The following is a 10,497-nucleotide window of genomic DNA, read 5'->3' as shown; positions in this document are numbered from 1 at the left end:
TTTCGGGTAGGCCCATCTCCTTCCTCCTAGACACTGGGGCTACATATTCAGTCCTCAAGGTGTTCTGGATGCCAACTACCAACCCTTATACACACCTAGCATTCTTTGTGCTTGTGGCTCTCTAATTTTTACTCATTCCTTTTTGGTCATTCCACAGTGTCCTGTTCCTCTTATGGGAAGGGACATCCTCACAAAGTTGTAAGCCTCTGGGTATTTGTCCTAAATGCCATCAAGAGGGACACACAGCCATTGACTGTCCCCAAGCTCATAGAAGCCCCCAGGCATCCAGCCCTCTTGGTTCCCCTTTTCAACTCTTGGAGTGGCTGAAGAGGATTGACAAAACCCAGGTCTTCATCACCCAACCACTACCATCACTCCACGGAAACTCAGGGCACTCTAGATCCCAATGTTATCAGGGATCTCTTCAACTACTGTGAGTGTTGAAGAGATTACTTCAGGGTAACTCTGTGTATTTCAGGTAGGCCCGTCTCCATCCTCCTAGACACTGGGGCTACATATTCAGTCCTCAAGGTGTTCTGGGGGCTGACTACCAACCCTTATAGACACCTAGCCTTGTTTGTGCTTGTGGCTCTCTAATTTTTACACATTCCTTTTTGGTCAATCCACAGTGTCCTGTTTCCCTTATGGGAAGGGACATACTCACAAAGTTGGGGACTATGCTCTCCTTCTCCCCTCATAGTCGCTTCCATGCAGACTCACCTGCTGCTCCCCTGACCCTCACTCTTACCTTAGGACCATCCCCTACTCTGTTGGCCAGTACCTTCCCATGACCTGCTTCTGAGGTGGATGTTTCCAGTCCTTCTATCACATCACACCATGAGCCCATTCACATCTGTCAAAACCTCCTCCATTTTCTGCCCAATCACAACACCTGCTCTCCCTCCTTGCTGATGCTGTCTCTCTCTTTCCAGGGTGGCCTGACCACATTCTTCCAACAGCTTTGCTCTTTCATCTGGGTATTTGGGCTGCTTTGGTCCCTGGCCTGAGGGCCCAGGACAATGAACACACACTTTCTTCCATTCACCTAGGGCTCTTCTTTACCACACACTGGCCTCCCTTGGGGAAGTGACTTTGCTCTTCCTCAACCTTCCTTCTCACAAGTCTACTTCCTAGAGATGGCAGTGACAAGTCTCCACTCTAGAGACAAAAGTTAACTTAGATCTTGGCCCAGCACCAAGATTCTCGACATTCCCATCCCTTCCCCTTGGCGAGTTCACTCTCGGGTCTTGGTTCTCAGCTCCCCTGCAGAGTTCATGAAAGCCCTGGCCAGGCACCAAGCCTCTCTATGGCAAATCCTGGATAAAGGAAGTAGTGGGTGAGGACTCCCTTCTCTCAGTCCCAGGAAGGCTTCAGCTCCGGGGCCAGAGAATTGTGTGGTGGTGACCCCTTTTCACTCTGTTCCCTCTCTCACTCTGGTTTGTCCTAGAGCTGGGGCCACCTCCCTGTAGCCACTCCAGCAATCCAACTTGCCATGGGAAACTCCCAGTCCAGAATCCCATCTGACTCACCTCTCTGCTGGCCCCTCACCCACGTAGCCCCACTCCATTTGCCTCCTGAATACTTCAACCTTCCATTCAGTCTTGGCCCTTTTATGACTTGGACAATGATCGCATAATGGCACCTTGGAGCCCAATATTTTATGGAATCTTTATAACTTTTGAAAGCACTCAGGAAAATGGAAGGAAATCCCTCTATGCAGGTTTCTCCTCTGTCCAATCTAAGCCTTCCTGGGCTCCTCTTGCTTCCCTGCCCAGCTTCCACTTGCCACTAAAGCTCTGGATTCCTCCAGAGACCCTCCTTCTAGACAAACAAGGACCCAGAACCCTCCTCCCTTCTTCTATTGGCATTGAACATTGTAAAGCCCTGGGCAGCAATGTCCCTGGCCAAGGCCACACTGAAGCTAACATTGAAATACAAAGGACAAACTGGCTGGATAAGTGGCCTAAGACTAAAAAAAAGTGTCAATTTAACTTTTGCCTTGGCTACAATACAGAAGAAAACTTTCTCTCTCCCCATCTCCCTGACCTCACATGCCCTTTTCACCTTTATGTGGTTGAAAAGCAGGGGTTTGCTCTACATGTCCTTGGACACATGCTGGGACCAACCATTGCCCTGGATCATTTATCTATTGAAGGGTCTGGACCCTACTGTTTGGAGATGGGCCCCTTGTGGCTGCAGCCTCTGGACTCATTAATGAGACAAAGAAACTCAATTTGGGGCCCCACTCAGCATCCTGACTCCCTCTCACCTAAAGGAACTCCCCACCTACAAGGGCTTACATTCCTTACCCCTGAAAGCAGGGATATCTCTACAGGTTTTTCTGGTGAAAGATCCTACTCTTAATTTCCCCACCTTCTCACCCTTAAACTCTGCGACTCTCATTTCCACTCCTCAGGACTCGTCCACATCTTCTCCTCTTACCCATTCATGCTTAGAAACTCTGGAGAAGCTCCTTCCCCACCCTCCCACACACAGGAAGGCCCCTCACTCCAGGCAACATACACATGGTTCACAGATGGCTCCTTCTTCCTTCAGGAGGGAATCACGGGGCAGGGTAGGCAATAGTCACTCTAGCCTTGGTTGTGGAAGAGCCTCCACTCCCAGTATCAGCAGGCTGAACTTGTTGACCTCCTCAGAGCCTTCACTTTGGCAAAGGGAGCTTCCCTCAATGTCTACTGCCCCTTGAATAACATTTACATTGGCCTAAACTCCTTCCTTGGCTCTTCCTCTGTCACAGGCCCTCCCAAAGAAGCCACTCGACACCTCCCCTTTGAGCTTCTATATGGACAGCCCACCTCCCTGCTCAGCTCACCACCCTCTGACTCTCCACTACCCCTTGCTCCTCATCTTTTCTGGCCCCTTCTTGCATACACTAGGATCCTTCTTTGGCAACACAGGGATGTTGTTCTGGCAAAGCCTATTCTGCCTCTTCTCTTTCTCCCACTCTGTCTCCTGGTGACCTGGTACTTTTACCACCCCCAATAAGCTCCCCTCCTCCTCTCAATTCTCTGCAAAATGGACTAGACCTATCAGGTCATTCTTACCACTTTTTTTGTGGCCCACCTTGAAGGCATTCCATATCGAGCTCCTAACCCCCATTTAAAACAGTCCTCTCTGCCCCCTTATACAGTGAGACCCACAGGTTCTCTCAAGCTTCATCTCTCCAAGGTTGAAACCCCAATCTTCCTTTGTTTTCTGAGGACCATGGGGACACTGCAGAACCATGAGTGCCATCTTTCCCTTTTTCATTTTTGCCCTCCTCCCTCACTCTGCACTCACCTCCCAGGGGTGCCACTACCAGGGATTACCATTCCAGTGTCCAGGAGACTTACAGCAACTTGCTCAAACCATACTAGCCACACAATGCCAGCTGATTCTTTATCTGCTGTGGCTCTGCAGAATCCAAGGGGCCTTGACCTTTTTATGGCCAAGAAACGTGGATTTGTCTGAACCTACAGGAGGAATGCTACTAACATGGCAATCAATCTGGTAAGTAAAGGACAAGATAAAACAACTCCAACAAGACCGTGAACATAGGAAAACACAGCCCTCCTCTGCTGAAGGAATACCAATCCCTCACCAAAACTGGGCCACCTGGGACAGCATTTCACCACCACTCAACTCCCTCATTGTCCCAATGATTCAAACACTGCCCCTTCCCAGCAGAAAGCAGTTAGAGAAGATGGACCTACATTCCTGTTCCCCATGGGGCCCAAGAAAAAACAAACAAAAAAAAAAGAGGGAATATAAGGTCCTTGTTTAGCACCTCGATGGCCATCTTAACTGACAGCTGCCATTTCAGGAAAAAACTTCACTTTCCCACCCAAGGGTGTTTCTGAGAAAGGCTCACCACCCCCTCATACCAACCAGACCCTTAACCACCAGCACTGGGACCCGCTCAGCTCTGATTCCTGAGCTTCCCCCATAAAGGACCCAGAACTTAAGGTTGTTTTGCCCTCTCTCCATAGAGAGATGGCCTTTCCTTGTCAAGTCTGAAAAGTAAACTCCCTTATGCATCTCTGCCTGTTCTCCATCTTTCACTTCTAACTTACACTTCAATCTCTTACATTAGGTTGTATTTACTGAATTGAAAAAAAAAAAGACTAGAAATATAGTTCAGTGGTTAACAGTACCTGGGTTCACGCCTGGTACCAAAAAAGAAAGAAAAGAAAAGAAAGAAAGAAAATAGTGATTGTGAGCTGGGGATGTGGCTCAAGCGGTAGCATGCTCACCTGGCATGTGCAGAGCGCTAGGTTCGATCCTCAGCACCACATAAAAATAAAATAAAGATGTTGTTGTCACCAAAAACTAAAAAATATATATTCAAAAATTCTCTCTCTCTCTCTCTCTCTCTCTCTCTCTCTCTTTTAAAAATGTGACTTGTGTTATATTCTTTTACTCAATAAAATTTGGGGGTGGGTGTTTAAAAACAAGTGGTTGTAGTGGACACAGTGGCACACACCTGTAATTCCACCAACTCAGGATTTGGGGCAGGAGGATTGCAATTTAAGGACAGCTTGGCCAAGTTAGTGAGACTTTGTCTCATAATAAAAAACATAAAGGACTGGGGATGTGCTCAGAGATCAAACAACCCTGCATTCAATCTCCAGTTCCTCCAAAAAAGAGGGGGTTGGGAATGTGTAACAGGGGATCGTTGGATGCTCTTTTACTATTGATATGCTCCAGTTCAGGACCCCCAAAAGACCACCAGAGACTGAGATCAATGTAAGCAGCAAAGAGACATTTATTGCGAGCGAGCTCAGTCCTCCATGCACACAGCAATTGGTGACTCTGAGAGGCCCCAAGCCCAGGGTTTACAGCAATTTTATATACTCTTTGAGGAAGGCAAGGACTTCACATATATCATAGCATCTCTTAGCAAACCATCACACACCACAGAAACTCATAAAACAACTCTAAAATATGATTAGCACATTCACTGGCAGGAAGGAGTTGAGTAGGGGTGATTGGTGAGTACAAGAGAGAGATTCCTTTGAAACAATTGGATTAAGCCACAAGGGGAGTAAGTGCCGAACTACATGGTTTCCCAACACGTTATCAACCACCATAAACTACTGGGAGGGTCATCTGGCATCCCAGGTATTTTCCTTGTCTCATGCTGATTGGAGGTTGCTAGGGGGTTGCTATGGGTCTTCACCTAGCCTAACTGAGTCAGGGACACCTGGTGCCTCAGAGCTCTCCTGTTATTTGTAATTAAACAACTCGGCAGGGTTGGTATGTGCCTAGGAGTGCTCTGTGGGTTTTTCCAAGGACAAGGGTCACACCCCCTTCCTTGGACAGGCTTTGCTCTGAGGCAAAGGCTGATTTCTCAAAATTTGGAGTCAGTTTCTCACTATATCCCTTGTAGCTTTAAAACTTACATCTTTCCCCCAAACCTTCTCCCTAACCTTCTCCTCCCTGAACTTCCTTTCCCAGATCTCCTTCCCAGTTTCTCCTCTCTAATATCATTTTCTCTGAAACACCTCTTTAAAAACAACCCGTTCCTGCTGATGGGCAGAATCACACCTTTGGGACAGGAGTCCCCTGGGTTCCTCCTTTGCTAGCAAAGTAATAAACATTCTTTTTCCTTTTTCTGAAAACTGTGTCCTGGTTATTGGATTGACACTGGGGAGACTGCCCTTTTACTAACCCTTGTATAGTGCCCCTGGGTTCAATCTTCAATACTAAAAATAAATAAATAATCAGGCAACAAGCAGGATGAGCATACCTATCTCTCTGTCATCGGTGATTATTCCTTTTATAGTCCCCATGCTTGCCTTCCCGGCTTTAAAGGGTTTTAAACACTTTCCTACAACCACAAGCACCCCAAACTGTTGCCATCAGTTTCAGACAACTCAAGGAAACCAACTCTGGTTGTGTCCTTGCTGAGGATGTCTATCAGCCGTGAACTCCTGTGCACTTACAGGTGGAGCTAATGGTGAAAGTTTTCCATCAAAATGACACCACTCCATGTCAAACTCTGACAAAACAGGGCTGAGGGAGGTGCTAGGAAGAGGGCATCTAGAACTACCCAAGTATCTGGGATTACAGGGGCAGGTCACCAAACCTGGCACTACACAATATTTTTAATAGGCTGGACTCTTCTGATTTATTTCTTTCCCTGGATTTCACTCCACAGTGGCACACTGTCATGTGCACAAGAAACACATGAACATCGAGGAGCCTCATCTCAGAATTAGCATGTTCCATCTCTTATTTCCAAATGCTCTCAAACACTATATGTGGCTTTTAGCATTGCTTACATTTAAACTGAGCATGGTGGTACCTGTCTATAATCCAGCTCTTCAAGAGGCTGAGCAGGAGGATCATGAGGTTGAGGCTAGTCTGGAAAACTTAGTGAGATCCTGTCTCAAATAAAATATGGCTGGGAGCCAAATGTGGTGGCAAGTGTCTGTAATCCCAGGGCTTGAGAGGCTGTGGCAGAAAGATAGTGAGTTCAAAGCCAGGCTCAGCAACTTACTATGGCCCTAAGCAGCTTAGTGAGAACCTGCCTCAATAAAAATTAAAAAGAGCTGGGGATGTGGCTCAGTGCTTAAGCACCCCTGAGTTCAATGCCCAGTATGAAGAAAGAATTAGATGAAGAAGGGGGAGGAGAAAGGGTGGCAAAAAAAAAAAAAAAACAATAAGGAGGAGGAGAAAGAGAAGAAAGGACAGAAAAATAAACCAGCTAAGGACAAATGGACATCCCAGATGTGAGGTAGAGTCCACCCACGAGCTGACCATTCCCTCTACTGGGCACAATAAAATCTGGCTCTAGAACCCAACAGTGGAAAATTGCTTGGGGGAGATGGGACACACTGGAACAAGCCTGCCCCCTAGTGGCTGATTTACACGTGGCTCTGGCTTCAGATTTCATTTTTCTGAGTTTGCTGCTGACTCTGGAGGGCAGACTTGAAATTTTATTCAAAACTAGATCTTCCCCACCCCAGAAAGTGATTTTCTGTTTGTTTCTTTTTGTTATTGGACACAGTGGGTGGGGAAAGAAGCACTGTTTGTGCACCTGGGTAGTGTCCTGATGCTTGGAGAGCTTGAACTTGAATGCAAACTGATGTTGGCCTTTGAGTCTTTTAGGGATTACTTTGAGATCTCTGTCAGCTAGATATGAAGATGCTGGCACATCTCATCCTGCCCCAAGGCCTTGGTTTCTGCACCTGAGATATGGGGCGTCTTGTAGGTCGCTGTGTAGATGAAACTGGAAAACTGGATCCTGGTTGCCTGTGAATCTAGCTTTCCTGCTGGGTTTTTTTTTTTCTGGATTAGAATCCTGTGACTCCTGCTGCAGGCAGAGCCTGGCCACATATCCTCTCTGGGAACCCAGGGCCTCAAATCCCCATCTTCCTGCATGGCCAGTCTTGCTACCCTTGTCACTACAGAAATATCCCTGACCCAAGAGAAGCTTTACTCCTCTGTATAGTGCAAATCATCAGCCTCCAGTCAAGTTGCCCAGGGTGCCAAGCTTCCCAAGGTCACTCAATAGCAAGCCAGTCTTTACCACCTGGTGCCACTGAGTCCTCTGATAGTGTCCCTATTCCTTGTTAATTCACTCTAGGGAACTTGGACCTCTCAACAGCCTTCTGAAAATGAAAACAGACCTCAGGCCATGTTGCAACACTACCTAAGCCAGCCAACTGCCTCTTGGCAAGCCCTTCCCTGGGGGCATCTCTCCAGCCCCACCTCCCTGTTCTCCCCTAGTTCAAGGTGATGAGTTGCCATTACCCCAGCTAAAACTAGTCTTGTCAGAGGATCTTAGCAGGCAAAGAGTCCAGTCTCTATAGTCCACTGAAGGTGGAAGCTGTAAACTCTTTGAGAAGTTGTGGAGAAGTGGACATGGGTCAAAGGCATGTGTCCCAGTCATGGTTTGGATGTGAGATGTCCTTCAAAAGTTGCTGTATTAATGAAAGAGATGAAATGTTCAAATCAAGAGAGCAGTAATCTAATCAGTGCATTAATCCATCCAATGGATTAATTAGTCATTTTCCAAGCACACTCAAGTATTTTCCAAGTATATTTTGATAATTAGCATTTCTCCCTCATATAAAACAATACAAATAAAATCAGAACAGAACCATGATATTGTCAACCACAAATAACAAAACTAACAAGTAGATATTCATTCAAAGGAAATTCTAGAGACAAATAGAATTTCTCTCCATAAGATAAATTATAGTTTTCTCGATGGGATGGATAGTGATGAACCCAGCCTGATTCCATCTTAACATTGAAAAACATCTTGCCAAAAACCATGAAAAGTTCATTTCTGTTTTACTGTAAATTACTGTAATTTCTAAATTTGTTTGGAATTCCTGCCTCTGCCTTGAACTCACCCAGGCCTGGCTTTCCCTAACCAGATAACAACCCTCTCTGAAACCTCAGTGGCACCTCATAAATTCTAATATTGGGATTTAAATTTACTCCCTACTTTGAAATATCATGCCCTGCAGATCATTAACCTAATATCCACCTTTGTATTATACTTGTCAAAATCCTGTTAGCTGTAAGTCCTCAAGACACTCCTTTTGCAACTTTTTTGGGCTATAAGACCTTGTTCCTGGAATGCTGAGGGGCTGGTTTTTAGCGTGTGTTGGGAGAGACAGCCACTGATCAGTCGCATCATGTACACAAACACAAGCTTGCTTTAATTTAATTTAAAATTGGAGTTGGTGGTCTTTTCTTTGCGTCAGGGTTCAACAATAGATGTTCATGGTATAATTGTAGAGGAAATCAATCATGCTTAATTGGAGATGATATATGGGGTTTACTTTATCAATTCATAGAAATGTTTGTATCTAATTTAAACTACACACTCCTCCTGTCAATGTGCAGAGGCAGATGTGGTAAAGGACTGTGACACCATACCACCACCAAGGGTTGGATGATGGGATTCACTTTGATCCTTTCTCTCATGAATGCTAGATGATTCACCTTGTGTGCAACAACAATAAAAAATAAAATAAAATAAAAGTTTCCACCTAAGTGGGTCGAGCCCAGTAGCTCAGCCTGTCTCCTACCTGGAAAGGCCAGAGATGCCTCTTAAAAAGCTGGTGACATCCCTAACTGAAGGTCCTACATAATTGACCTCTGATTAGTCTGCCATGTGTTCCCAAGCCCAAACTGCTTTGTGCTTCAGAGAAATGTGGCCCTGTACTACACTCCAGGATGCTTGTGGCCCTTGGTAACTGTCTTGAAGCAACTTATGTAACCTTCCCAAGCAAGGTGGGTCCATGAGACCAATGCTAGGGACAGACAGACCCAGGATTGCATCCAGTGCTATTTATTGGAGACTGAAGGACAGAAGCATGTCTCAGGCAGCAGCAAGATGCTGGACTTCCACTGGGATGACACCTGGACATTCTCAAAAACAATAATGTGTCTGACACATCAGTGGATATTAAGAAACAGGTCAGGCCACGCCTGGTGGGGGCTTGGCTGTAATCTCAGCAGCTGAGGAAGCTGAGGCAGGACGATGGCAAGTTCAAGGCCAGCCTGGGAACTCAGAAAGATCCTCAGCAACTTAGCGAGATCCTGTCTTAAAATAAAAAAATAAAAAGTAATGGTGGGTAAAACATCCTTGGGTTACATCCCCAGTAAAAAAGAAATGGTGAAAGAAAAGTAAAGGTCTGGGAATCAGAGACTGGGACAACATGTTTCTGTGATTGTTAACAACTTTGTTGCCTCCAGGACTTGGGATGTGTGTCAGGATCAACTGGAGGGTAAAATGGTGGTTATGACTGAGATGGCTCTGGTCACATCAAGCTGTATCCCTATGCTATGGTTTGGTACAGTTTCATGTATTAGAAAGCTTCATGTATTAGAAAGATAAACCTAATTGTGGTGATTTTAGGAGGCAGAATCTCCTGGGAGGTCGTTGGGTGTGTGTTCTTAGAAAGGAATGGCTCTCCTGGGATGCTGCGTCAGTCCTCCTGAGAGCTGTTTAGAAGCCTGAGCCTGAGCCCCGGGTTGTGCTCTGGCTTCCTCCCACAGGCCAAACCAACAGGGCTGCCTGATTTTGGCCTTGCTCTTTCAGAACTGTGGGACAAATAAATCTGTTTAAAAAATAAACTGAGCCTGTCTCAGGTATTTTATAACAGTAACAGGAAATGGATTAATGCACCTATGACCAGAAAAGGCTAAGGATTTCATTCTTTTGTAAGTGAAATTTTACCTCACGTAGGAATCTCTAAATTGGAAAGAAAATCACTTATTAATATTTTAGCAACTGTTATAAAAAGTTTGAACACTTTGAATTGTCTACTAGCAGTGCAATCTGAGAGGGATTGGGCCTCAGGAGGACTCCAGAGAAGTGATCTCTTTGTCCTGCTGATCATCAGGAAGTCACTTGTGCCCTAACTAGTAAAAAGTGACATTTCTGATAAAATCTAAATGTTTTTAAGAAGAATTGAGAGCCTTTCATCAAAGAGCACACCCTACATCATTGACATATTCAGCTGGATAAAT

This window comes from Marmota marmota, unplaced genomic scaffold, assembly GCF_001458135.2.
Source record: "Marmota marmota marmota unplaced genomic scaffold, marMar, whole genome shotgun sequence".
NCBI classification, from domain to species: Eukaryota; Metazoa; Chordata; class Mammalia; order Rodentia; family Sciuridae; genus Marmota; species Marmota marmota.
The sequence above is the reverse complement of the archived record's forward strand: the minus strand, read 5'-3'. Positions refer to the sequence as shown.